Source organism: Chrysemys picta, chromosome 2 (genome assembly GCF_011386835.1).
Source record: "Chrysemys picta bellii isolate R12L10 chromosome 2, ASM1138683v2, whole genome shotgun sequence".
Taxonomy (NCBI): Eukaryota; Metazoa; Chordata; order Testudines; family Emydidae; genus Chrysemys; species Chrysemys picta.
In genome coordinates, this window is record NC_088792.1 from 138,712,368 (window position 1) to 138,725,253 (window position 12,886).

The 12,886-nt window shown below is 40.0% G+C and overlaps 1 long non-coding RNA gene across 1 annotated transcript in view; it reads left to right on the forward strand.

Moving 5' to 3' along the window:
- Positions 1–5,473: 5,473 nt before the first annotated feature.
- Positions 5,474–12,886, forward strand: part of LOC135981503 (uncharacterized) — a 38,575-nt gene continuing 31,162 nt past the window's right edge. Inside the window, exons 1-2 of the long non-coding RNA XR_010598537.1 lie at positions 5,474–5,801; positions 8,183–8,221. This is a non-coding gene — a long non-coding RNA (uncharacterized LOC135981503). The remainder of the gene's footprint in view (positions 5,802–8,182; positions 8,222–12,886) is intronic.

The following is a 12,886-nucleotide window of genomic DNA, read 5'->3' on the forward strand; positions in this document are numbered from 1 at the left end:
GCAAATAGCCTGCTTCTCTGCAGCTCCAGAGGCCCATTGGCAGTGGAACTAATGTTCTTCTGCTGTGCAAGGGCAGAGAACTGAATGCGGAGTGATCCTCTCTGGGCAAGTGACCTGTGTAGCAGCACACAGGGCAGGAAGAAGTGGAACATGGTTAGCCTGAGTTATTGATTGGGAGATGGCTGGAGGATTTGCTATTGCATGGGTCCTCTTGTCCTTTCTTCCCTTACAGAGGGGATGTGTAATGGCCCATGGAGTCTACAGCAGACATTGGAGCCTGCTTCAACTCATGGAGCAGCTGCTTTGCTGCTTGGGGAGTGGATATTTCTCATCACCAGTGTAGCTTATAGGAGGGTTGTTTGGTTATGTTAAGTAGAAATATATTAAAGGATAAACAGAAAATAGGTTTTGGCCGAAGTTAGCCTAAGTATAGAGGAGTATGGGAAATGGAGCTTTTTAGTGTAAGTAAAAGTTGGGGACAGTAAGATGAGAAAACAAGTTAGCAAGGACGTGACCTAAGGTTATGTTGAGGTTGTTTTGGTTATAATTGGTTTTAGCAGGATTTTTAGTTAATGTTTTTGAGAATTTTGGATGTTTTATTACCATGTTATTTATAGTGATAGTATAGGAAGGACATTGATGCAGGTGTTAATTTTTGAATAATGTATAATATAAACAGTCAATGAAGAGGTGGCAGAAATGTGAATATGGTAATGGATAGGCTTAATGTTAATTAGTATTATAATTGTTTATAAAAAGGAGTAGCCTTGCTAAATTGGGAGAGTTCCAATTAGCATCTGAAGTGTAACATTAGGTTACAGGTAGGGCTGTCGATTAATCACAGTTAACTCACACGATTAACTCAAAAAATTAATCACGATTAAAAAAATTAATTGCGATTAATCGCACTTTTAATCGCACTGTTAAACAATAGAATACCAATAATTGAAATTTATTAAATATTTTGGATTTTTTTCTACATTTTCATATATATTATATTCTGTGTTGTAATTGAAATCAAAGTGTATATTATTTTTTATTACAAATGTTTGCACTCTAAAAATGATAAACAAAAGAAATTGTATTTTTCAGTTCATCTCATACAAGTACTATAGTGCAATCTCTTTATTGTGAAAATGCAACTTACAAATGTAGATTTTTTTTTGTTACATAAATGCACTGAAAAACAAAACAATATAAAACTTCAGCACCTACAAGTCCACCCAGTCCTACTTCTTGTTCAGCCAATCACTAAGACAAACAAGTTTGTTTACATTCACAGGAGATAATGCTGCCCTCTTCTTATTTACAATGTCAGTAGAAATTGAGAACAGGCATTTGCATGGCACTTTTGTCGCCGGCATTGCAAGGTATTTACGTGCCATATATGCTAAACATTTGTATGCCCCTTCATGCTTCGGCCACCATTCCAGAGGACATGCTTCCATCATGCTCATTAAAAATTTAATGTGTTAATTAAATTTGTGATTGAACTCCTTGGGGGGAGAATTGTATGACCCCTGCTCTGTTTTACTGACATTCTGCCATATATTTCATGTTATAGCAGTCTCGGATGATGACCCAGCACATATTGTTCATTTTAAGAAAACTTTCACTGCAGATTTGACAAAACGCAAAGAAGGTACCAATGTGAGATTTCTAAAGATAGCTACAGCACTCGACCCAAGGTTTAAGAATCTGAAGTGCTTTCCAAAATCTGAGAGGGATGAGGTGTGGAGCATGCTTTCAAAAGTCTTAAAAGAGCAACACTCTGATGCGGAAACTACAGAACCCAAACCACCAAAAAAAAAAAATTAACCTTCTGCTGGTGGCAACTGATTCATAATGAAAATGAACATGCGTTGATCTGCACTGCTTTGGATTATAATCGAGCAGAACCCATCATCAGCATGGACGCATGTCCTCTGGAATGGAGGTTGAAACATGAAGGGACATATGAATCTTTAGTGCATCTGGCACGTAAATATCTTGCATTGCTGGCTACAATAGTGCCATGAGAACGTCTATTCTCCCTTCCAGGTGAAACTGTAAAGAAGAAACATGTAGCATTATCTCCTGCAAATGTAAACAAACTTGTTTGTCTGAGCGATTGGCTGAACAAGAAGTAGGACTGAGTGGACTTGCAGGCTCTAAAATTTTACATTGTTTTATTTTTGATTGCAGATGTTTTGTGCGTAATTCTGCATTTGTAAGTTCAGCTTTCATGATAAAGAGATTGCACTGCAGTACTTGTATTAGGTGAACTTAAAAATACTATTTCTTTTGTTTTTTACAGTGCATATACTTGTAATCAAAAATAAATATAAAGTGATCACTGTGCACTTTGTATTCTGTGTTGTAATTGAAATCAATATATTTGAAAATGTAGAAAACATCCAAAATATTTAAATAAATGGTATTCTATTATTGTTTAACAGTGCAATTAATCATGATTAATTTTTGTAATCGCTTGACAGCCCTAGTTACAGGATTATAAGGCTATACTGCTTTCAGTGGACTGATCACCCATTGATACACCATTCCGTTTCTGAATGTGAGTACAACTGTGTAAAGGGTAATTGTATGCCTCTTTGCTTAACCAATCATTTTTCTCTTAAATACAGTTTAGTTCTATCATTCAAAGTGACATCCAGGGTCTTCCACTGAATTAAATTGTCTGTCTGTAACCAATCTAGCAGCTCAAACCAGAAAACTAAGTTTAGTTTATTTCATCCTTGGCTTTATTAATTGGGAATATGTAAACTTCAAGATTACACCACATCTCACATCTGCCTAGTACTCTGTCCAGCTAGTTGAGCTGGATGCTGGGCCCTGGATTATGCCTTATACACTGGATTCATATTGTAATTCCCTGTAATGGAGGAGGATGGTGTTGTTAAGGCATAGGACTGGGAGGCAGGAAACCTGAATTCCATTCACTGTTCTGTTACAGACTTCTTGTGTGACCTTGGGCAGTTCACCTAACTTCTCTTTGCCTTAGTTTCCTCATCTGTGAAATGGGGATAATAATCTTTTCCTACTTCACATGATTGTAAAGAGGTCAAAGTGCTTTCAGATCCTTCCATGGAATGTGCTATAAAAGTTTAAAGTATTACAATAATGCAGCTCTTAATTTTTTTTTTAAATCATTGAGAATCCATCCTTATTTGCAAGAATACTGCTTTTCAGAATAGCTAATTTATTTTCAAGACTTTCACCTATGATAGATGAACTTTTCTTCAAAGCAAAAGTATATTTAACCTTTTTGCTCTTCAACCAGATTGTTTACAGAGTTTGCCTGTTTCAGTATTTTATTTTAAAAAAATCTTAACAGTTTCATGAATTAAATAATCATTGTTTTCAAACAAATCGAGCAACTAACACATTCAAACTTATTTATTATTGTTAACTAGTACAAAGCATACAGATACATTTGTGATGTGGGAATTAGACTCAAACGCATCTCAGATCGGGACTACCAAATATTCATTAAATGAGAACAGTTTTTATCCCTGCTGAGTTAGGCAAGAGTCACACAAGTGAATTAGAAGTGAAAGACTTCATAACTCATTAGCAATGGCGGAGGCCCCCATAAGCATTTATGTTATACCTATGAGAATGGGGATTGCTTCTAGAAAGATAATTTATCAGCTCAAGTTTTGAGCTTCTTGGATTTGACACCAGCAGAGTCTTTTACTCACTGGGCACACAGACAAAACCTCCCATACCCAGCTCATAGTCCCAAACACCCTGTAAATCTGCCACCACTTATTCTTAAAGAGACAGCTCCCATTAACCAAATACCAATCATAAAAATACAGCAGTAAAATAAATATTAGAACATCTAAATTAATTTCTAACTATGTTTTGCAAAACAAAACTGTTCCTACAATTATTCCAGAGCTCTTACCCTCACTTACACACACACACCACAAGGGTCATCAGCAGGGTTAGAATCCACAGCACATGCCTTGTCTACTTGAGCTATAGGAGTACTGTGGTGTGGGGAGAGTATGTTGTTCTCTATACGTGTGGCTACACTTATGACATGTAGAGTACTGACATTGCACACCCAACTAGCAGGGCATAAATAGCAGTGTAGACAGGCACTGCTTAGGCAAGTAAAATAGACACACACCAGGATACATACCGTACATGCTCTCTACATGCCCAAGTAGTACCTCTCATGTCTACACTAGTGTCCCATTGCTGGAGCCTTTTCCCACCACACTGAAAGGCTCTGGCAGGGGGAGGCAGTGGGGAAAGGCTCTGGAAGCCATAGGCGCCGACTTTCCCTTTGCCCGGTGGGTACTCGACCTCTCCCCGCCCCTGGCCCTGCCCCTTCCCCACCTCTTCCTGCCCCTGCACCACCCTCACCCCATCCCACCCCCTTCCCTCAAGTCCCTGCCCTGTCCCACCTCTTCTCCGCCTCCTCCCCTGAGCGCACCAGGTCCCCGCTACTCCCCCTCCCTGCCGGAAAGTCCAAAGCGCCGCCAAATAGCTGTTAGGTGGCAGGAAGCACTGGGAGGTAGGCAGAGGAGCAGGGATGCAGCGCACTCAGGGGAGGAGGCGGGGAAGAGGCGGGTGCGGAGTGGGGGGAGCTTGGCTGCTGGTGGGTGCAGAGGAACCGCTAATTTTTCCCTGTGGGTGCTCCAGCCCCAGAGCACCCACGGAGTTGGCACCTATGCTGGAAGCTCCCTGCTGCTGGAATCTTTCCTGGGTGCCTCCCACCTGCCAGAGCCCTACACTACTGCATGTAGCTATACACCACAGTGTGGACGCAGCCTGCTTTTCACTTTGGCATGTAGCCCCACATACCCCAGGCATACATGGACCAGCCCACAAAAGGAGACAAAACATCCCCATTACTGGTGGGTTATACTCCTATTTATGTAACAGCAGTGGAATGCTGGGCATCAAGATTCTTGGTTTTCATTCCTGGCTCTGGGGTCAGAGTGTGGTCTAGTGGTTAAAGATGTCATAGCCAAATACACCACCAACACCATTTCAGTTGTCTGTGGTGGGGACTGAATCCCCTGATCTCTAGAAGTAAAAACATGAGCCTCTGCAATTTCAGCTAAATAACCAGTCCTCGTAACATGCAGCAGCAGAGTTTTAAACCTCTCTATGGGCACGTCTACACAGCAATTAAAACCAGGCCAAAATCAGGTTTCCTGTGATAAATTCACAAGAGCCTGTGGTGGGATGATCATACCCCAAACTGGATTAAGCAGGGAATTTCCACCTGGACTCAGGCAGTTGCTTAAGCCAGAGAGGAAGCAGCTTTTACTCATGTTAAGGGGAAAGAAGGAAATGTTCTGTTCCTGCTTGCCTCAATCTGAAAAGGCAGAATTGAGAAAAGCAGGGGCCTGTATGTCTAGAACAAGGTTACCGCAATCCAGTCAGAAAAGTAAATTGCTGAACTGAGATCTCAGATAAGTGTTACTTTGGTTTTGTTTACCTTAATTGCTCTCAGCTGGAGAAGCCTGCAGTCAGATAGGGTGGTGTAAATGCAGGTCTGCCAACCAGCATAGGGCAGTAGTCTTGAGGGGAAAATACAGCTGTTTGTAGGAGAAGGTTGCTTCTGTAGTTAAGGCCAGTGGACTGGAATGCATAGTGGGGGAAGGGTATGGACTCACCTACATCTTGGTGCTGATTCCTGGCAGGGGGGTAGGTGGGGATTCTAGCAAACAAGGGCTGAAGAAGTACTTGGGAAGAAGATCCTTAGTTTGACTGGAGGGGAATACTACCCAACCAGCAGAGGAAGACTTGGACTAGTCAAGGGCACATCTGCTGATGAGGTAAAATTGTGCTGGGCATCATATAAACACAAAGAAATAATCTCTGCCCAGGAGGTTGTGCAGTCTAGTGGAGGGCTGTTTTAAAATGCATATCAGATAGTGCCATCTACTCCAAGGGGCTGGACCACCAGGTAGGATTAGGCCCTAAATGTGCATGATTATTATGGCTGTTTTGGAAGTGAGAAGGCTGCAAGGAGTGGATCCAGGGAGCAGCTAGACTCAGTATGCAGTATGCTCCTATTGGGACCAGGTGGATTGTTGTGAACCTAGGAGCTTGGATGGATCAATGTAACCTATGGTTTTGTACGTTACCATTTTATCCATCTGGTAGCTATTGCTGATGGAAACAGCTATAACTTTCCTCTCTGCTCTTTCTTCTTTCTGGCTCCTTAATATAAAACTCAGAGAATGACAGTGCAGATCTGAAGGCAGAGTTTGACCCATTATCCTTCATTGCTTTCTACAAAGTACAGATAAAGACCTATAATTCAAGAAAATTGGGTTTTGAGGTAAGACTTGTGTCCATTTATAGAACTGATATCTGAAAAGAGACTTTCGCAAACTGTGCCACTGATTTGATCAGAAAATGTGGTGATCAGTTATCTGACTGGAAAAATGATTCAATTTGTCTGCTTGCCAGTACATGTGGTTTATTTTAAGATAATTATATGCAGTGCAGGTAGTGACTTCTATAATTAAGGTTGCCTGATGGCTTCCATTGTAAGAGCCTGTTTTCAGTTTGCTAAACGTAGCTATTTGGGCTGGCACTTTCTATGTCAGGTGTGTGCCTAATGCTGAATTCTTTGGGAAGTTTCAGTTAAAACAGTTCAGCCATTTCCAAGAAGGAGCTTAAGGGGAAAAAATAGTTTTTGTTTGTCCATGTTAAACAAATTGGTACAGCAATTTTGTTGAGATGCTCTAGTACTGCCATATTTTGGAGCAGAGACTTGAAATTTGATAGAGAGATCATGCTGATGTCGGATGTGCTTTTTGCTGTCCCTGTAAAAATGTGCCTAAACTTGGTTAGTTGCCACTGGAAAGAATTTGATGCTGCCTTTGTGATTCTGGTCAAGTCTCATCAAACAAAATTTTCACAAGTGGCCATTACGTGTTGCTCGCTGTCTGGGTACCCAGGTTGAGACACCTGAGGTCTGATTTGCAGGAATGCTGAGCACTTGCAATAGAGGTCAATAGGGGCTCTGCACTGAACATCTAAAGTGCTAAGTTCTCTGAAAAATTACACTCTAGGCTTCTCATATTATACAATCAAAAGTAGCTGATGCTTTTGAATTCTATGAGGAACTGCCCTCTTTCAAGATGGCTGCCATCTCCCATTATTATCAATGGGTCTGAGTGTCTCACCTCCTGACCACACTGTAGGCTTCTGTTTTCCCTGATGCACGGGAATGTGGGGGTCGGAAGGAGGCAAGAGAGATGGTAATGGAGGGAGCTGTTTGGGGATAGGAGGGAGAATATGGTGATCAGAAGCTTGAGGAATCTAGCTAGTATGTTCTGGCTGCTCTGTGGTGCTCCAGGGTGATATAAAGCAACCAGAAGGTACTGGAGAATGTGGTCCTAAAAGTAAGGTTTCAGATAGAATTAAAAAAAAGAGATTTTTCCAGTGATTTGAAGAGTGATACACTATCACCTAGCATTCCCTGAGGTTCTTTTATTTACCGGTAGTTCTTATGTATGAAATTTTTAATTAAACTAACCCCCAGACAAAAGCTGTTAAGCAGGAGCTAAGACTGAATACATAGCAGCAACATACGGGTAAAAACATGACAGGGATGTTGTAACTATCCCCCAAAACAAGTATTGAACTATAGGATATTTAGAGTTTAAGTACCTCCCAGAAAGGATATTATGTGGGCCAAAATCTGCTCTGTTACAATATAAATCAGGAGCAACTTCACTGAAATTAGTTAATTTTTCTAGATTTGAACCCATTATTACTAAAATCCTATTGTGTGCATGCAAGTCCTCATCTGGCACATGCATACAGGGAACTGCATGCATTCAATAGTACATGTAGACTCTGAAATTTGAACTGTTAATATCCAGGCAAGTGATTATTTGAGGCAAACTAAACACATACAATTTTTATTAGTAGTTTGTAACTTGTATCATGGAACTAAGAGATGCCATAATATTGAGTGAGTCAGAAAAAGAGAAATGAATGAACCAAAAGCCCATTAATAGGCTGTCTGTTTCTGCCTTCAATAGTTGCCAAGCAATAACTGATAAAGGTAGAGCTATAGCTATATATTCTCCAACTCATTTAGTACAGCATATAAAATGTAACTTTAAAAACTGAATAGTTCTTTCTTGTGGACACAGTGCTAATTCATCTTCATCTGCACAAAACCTATTTTTTCCAGATTCATATGCACTGGGTTATTGCTAGTCGTCTTCACAAGGTATGTTCATCTGATTTCTGTTGGCTTCCAATATATAATTCAATGCAAATAACTGTTAAAAGTTTTCTTTTCCCCCAAGGATGCACAATGAATCACTTAAACTCAGGAAATGTCACACAACTCTGAATCTGCTCCCTTTAGTGCATGCATTTTGATATCAACTTTAATTACATGATTTTAAGCTAGATTTTTTTTTCCACACTACTCCTACCTCACTCAGCACACTGGATGGTTGATACTTAATGAATGAGGAAACTGTTAATCCTCACTGTTCAATGAATGAACTTTCTTCATTCATTCCAGATCTTGCAAATTGCACACTGAGGGAGGAATCCAAGGGATGCCCACCTCATTCACTACAACCGTGTCTCATACTGCACATGTTCATCCAAACTCACTGAGGGTCCAAGTGTACTCTCACTTGTACTGATATAATTTAGGATTTAGTCTATTGAAGTTACCATGTGTCTCTAAGCAATTACTTTCTTTGGTATGTTTTTCCTGCTAATATCTTACCAGAACAAGTAAGTAAATACAAATCACTTCCCTGTGTCCTCATGTTATACCTTCATTTCGACCTGCATTGCAACTCTGACTTCAGTTTGGCACACTTGCACAGCTGTGGAAGAAAGCCACCAATGGCAGAACACATTCAAGAATTGTTGCCAAGGCTAAGAGGGTACATCAATACAGCTGATGAGGTTGAACCCTCTCATCATTCTACAGGTGCCAAACCTTCTGAAGATGGAGAAGAAAATCAAATTTCCTGCCCCCTAAGCAGCTTTTCCCATGCGTTTAGTCATAGACTATAAGATGCAGAAGTACAAGAACTAGAAACTAATAGTGTTTCTTTAATAATGACCACAGGCTAGTCTATCTCATGCATTTTGCAGTGAGGGGGAAGTGGGGAATTCTATTAACATATACTGCAGTATATTTTCCTATATGTCCTGATGCTGTAATCCTCCCAATACTTGAGAGAATAGATGAGATACTTACAAAGGAACTTGATCTGCAAGAATTAGGAGACCTTGGGATAATTACACAGAGCTTTTTCATCATTCGAAATAAGATGGGGAACTTGGCATTTATTTTACTGATGAATGTCATGCAGAAAATGTCATGCATTCAAAAATGGCATCTGTACAACGTGCGCATTTTAAAAACTAATCACTATCCCTTATTGAATTAGAGTTCATGAATATGCATAGAGTACTGTATCTGTCTTCAGGTGAAGTAGGGCAGCCATCAAGAACCACACGTGATTGACTGTGAGCTTTTCAAATTCTGCATGTTCCATAGCCTACAAAGTCTCCTTTCAGTTAATTGCTAGAAGTGCAGCAGTATTTGAAAAATAAACTTGAGCTTTTAATTATAATCTGAAAAAAAGATATTTGAATATAAGCTAACCTAAATTTCAGTTCATCTGTTTTCTTCCTAATGCTTAATATACTTATGAATGTTATCTTCTTTGAAATTGATCTTCCTTTGTTTATGTGTAATAAGAACCCCTAATCCTCCCTTCACAGTTTCTCAATAAGTTTTATATAGGAAGTGGAATGAGATGATTTATTGGGTGAAGAGTAATGCCAAAGGATTTTACCTCTTGTATCTGGGGCCATATTCACTTAAATTGCAAGAAAAAATTAGGGTGGGAGGTTTGTAATCTTTATCAGATATGTTCTTCTGGGATTTGTACACAGCTTGCCATGGTGGACAGTTGATGCATTTGGTGGACTTGTGATGTTTCCAATGCTTTCCCTACAGTTAACTCTAATCCGTACTTGTAGCCCTAGTATTTGAGAGCCAAATTCACTAGCATTGTGATATTTGTATAAAAAGATCATTTATTATCACATACCTAGTAACCTGGGACATAAAATGGATTTTTAAAATGGAGAAATACAATGTATCTTTTCTCATTGTTCATCTGATCAGTTATATATAGGTTTTTATCAAGCTTGATGTTTCATTCAAAATAAGAAACATGACTGAAAACAATATTAATATAAAAATGTTTGGATTCCAGCACAAACAAATGAACAGAAGTCTACAATACTGAGACACATTCATAGGAATGTAGATTTCAACGTACCAGAACAGATCAATGGTCTAGCTTCTCCAATATCCTGCCTTTGGAAGTGACCTTCAATTACTCTTTCAAAGTAGGGTAAAAATATCCTATTTTTCACTCTTGATTATGCCCTAAAGCTTGAAGGAGATTGTTTTGCTAAGTCATCCTAAATTTTATTCCCCCCCCTCCCCACTTCTCACTGTCTCTTCAGAACACCTTTGCTTTCAAGTACCAAAGGGAGATTAAAGTCAATGCAAAAAAATGGATTTCTTTGGCAAAAGGTTTTAGGTGATACTCTCTCTTTTAATAATTGCATAAGTTTCAGCAATAGGAACTGTAAAATTCTAGAGCACAGAATTTAATTACTCCACATATTTATCCAGATACTTTCCTTGGAAGCTACATCCCTACTATTACTGCCTTAACTCATAGCTAGTAGAGGTCATACTCTGGGTTAATAGCCTGCAGCTCAATGTTCATTAAGTCATTCATTGATCATTAAAACATCCTGAAAGGGCTTTGTGTTGAAGTTTTAATAGCTGTAATATATGAAGGCTTGGTGTACTAAAAGACTAATAATGTTCTTTTAAGATGGCCAAAGTATTTGCATACAGCTGTTGATATTAATCTCAAGTTCCAGTTTATTTCTCTTGTCTTGCAGTTATCATGTTAGAATTTGTGCGCGTTTTTTTTTTTTTTTTAATCAGGTCAGGAGACAGCATTTGGATGAGTAATGTTTTCAAGCTCAGGCATTTTCTCAGTTCAGGGGGAGCAAATGGTTAGAAATGCATTCAAAACAACAAATTGCAGAAGCCTGGATGTCTTCACCCTCTTAACAAGTTTCATTTTGGACACTTTTATAAGACTCAGTATCCACATGGGTTGGGGTGTGCGGGGTTTTTTTTTTTTTTTTTTTAAGGCAACTTTTTTTTCTCCTATGTGTGATAAAGGGTGGCTTCTTAAATTGCATCTTTGTTTATCCTAGAATCATAGAATATCAGGGTTGGAAGGGACCTCAGGAAGTCATCTAGTCCAACCTCCTGCTCAAAGCAGGACCAATCCCCAGACAGATTTTTTGCCCCGGATCCCTAAATGGCCCCCTCAAGGATTGAACTCACAGCCCTGGGTTTAGCAGGCCAATGTTCAAACCACTAAGCTATTCCCCCCACCTAAACATTAAACAGTGACACTGTAGGGGCTAGATTCACAAAGAGACACAGGCCCTGTGGCCTTGCAATGCTGAGCATCGCCACCCCTCAATTTAGGTGCTTAGAAAATCACTGAGCATCATAAAGCCTGAGTTCAGCACTTCAGAATGGGATTCACCAGAGCCAGCATGCTTGTGTAAGTGGGGCAATGGTCCTGCTATTGTGGGGAACTTTCCTGGCTTATACACTAGCCTGGTGAAATGGGCTAGAGAAAGGATCTGAATCCTCACTCCTACTTCCTTTACCCAGAGGTCTGCCTGACCTCAAGGGCTCCCCTTCCACTCTGCTACACAGGAGAGTCCTCATAATCCCAACAAGGCTGGGCCCAAGATTCCTGGTGGGCTCCATCCCCAACCTTGTCATGGTCACTTAGGGAAGGGGCTAGGGTGTCCCCACTCTGGGGTGCTCTCTCTTCACAGGGTGCTCTCTCTGCACTGGATGCTTCCCTGACCCTCTGATCATTACATACAGTTCAAAGCAAATACAATTTATTAAACAGCAAACAATTTAAAAAATATAAAGAAAAAATGGGAAAGGTTAAAGGACAACACATAACCCCGCTTTATAGCAGCTCCCACTAGACAAATCTTTGCCTGCTGATATTTGAGATTTTGGGATACCTGTTCCTTTATTGGGGGGTCAGTCAGGAGGCATGGATGCCAGATTGAAATGGATATTAACATCTAGCTCTGAAGCTAAAGGAATCGGCTCTGCTGTGCTGCACAGCACCTCTGGAGACCCATTAAAACTGTGGATATAAAAACACAAATTCATCCTACTGTAACTGCATGGACTTCAGAAGAATTACAAGAGGGATGAATTTGACTTTTCAGATATAAGTAGTGGGGAAATGGGTCTTTGGCGCTGAATAAAACAAATAATATTAAAGAAGTGATGAGTGGGGGAGGGACCTGTGGGGTCATGCCCTTCCCTACCCCGAGTTGCTGCTTGGCTTGTACTAACCATGCTCACATGGATTGAGCATGCTTAGTAACATCTGCTGAAGCGGCTGTCCTCACTCTGCCCTGCCCCCACCCTGTAGATACGAGTCATCTCTGGTTTTATTAATGCCTTTTATATAGAATTCTTATTTGCTCAGTTCAATTCATTTATTACATGAATTGGTCCTATGATGAAAGTGACTAAAATACAAATTTGATATTTGTTCCAGACCACTTCTATTTTTGTCTCTGGATGGTTCCTAGCACATATCTGTGTGCTCAGAGACTAACTAAATGAGAATAGGCATACACAAATGCCAGCTGTTAGAATTGGAGCATAAAGTTCCAACTATTTTGACTCTCATGTGGAGGAGCATTTTGTGTCTTCCCCCCCCCCCCCCATATGAATTACACAAACTGGTTTTAGAATAAACAAAAAATA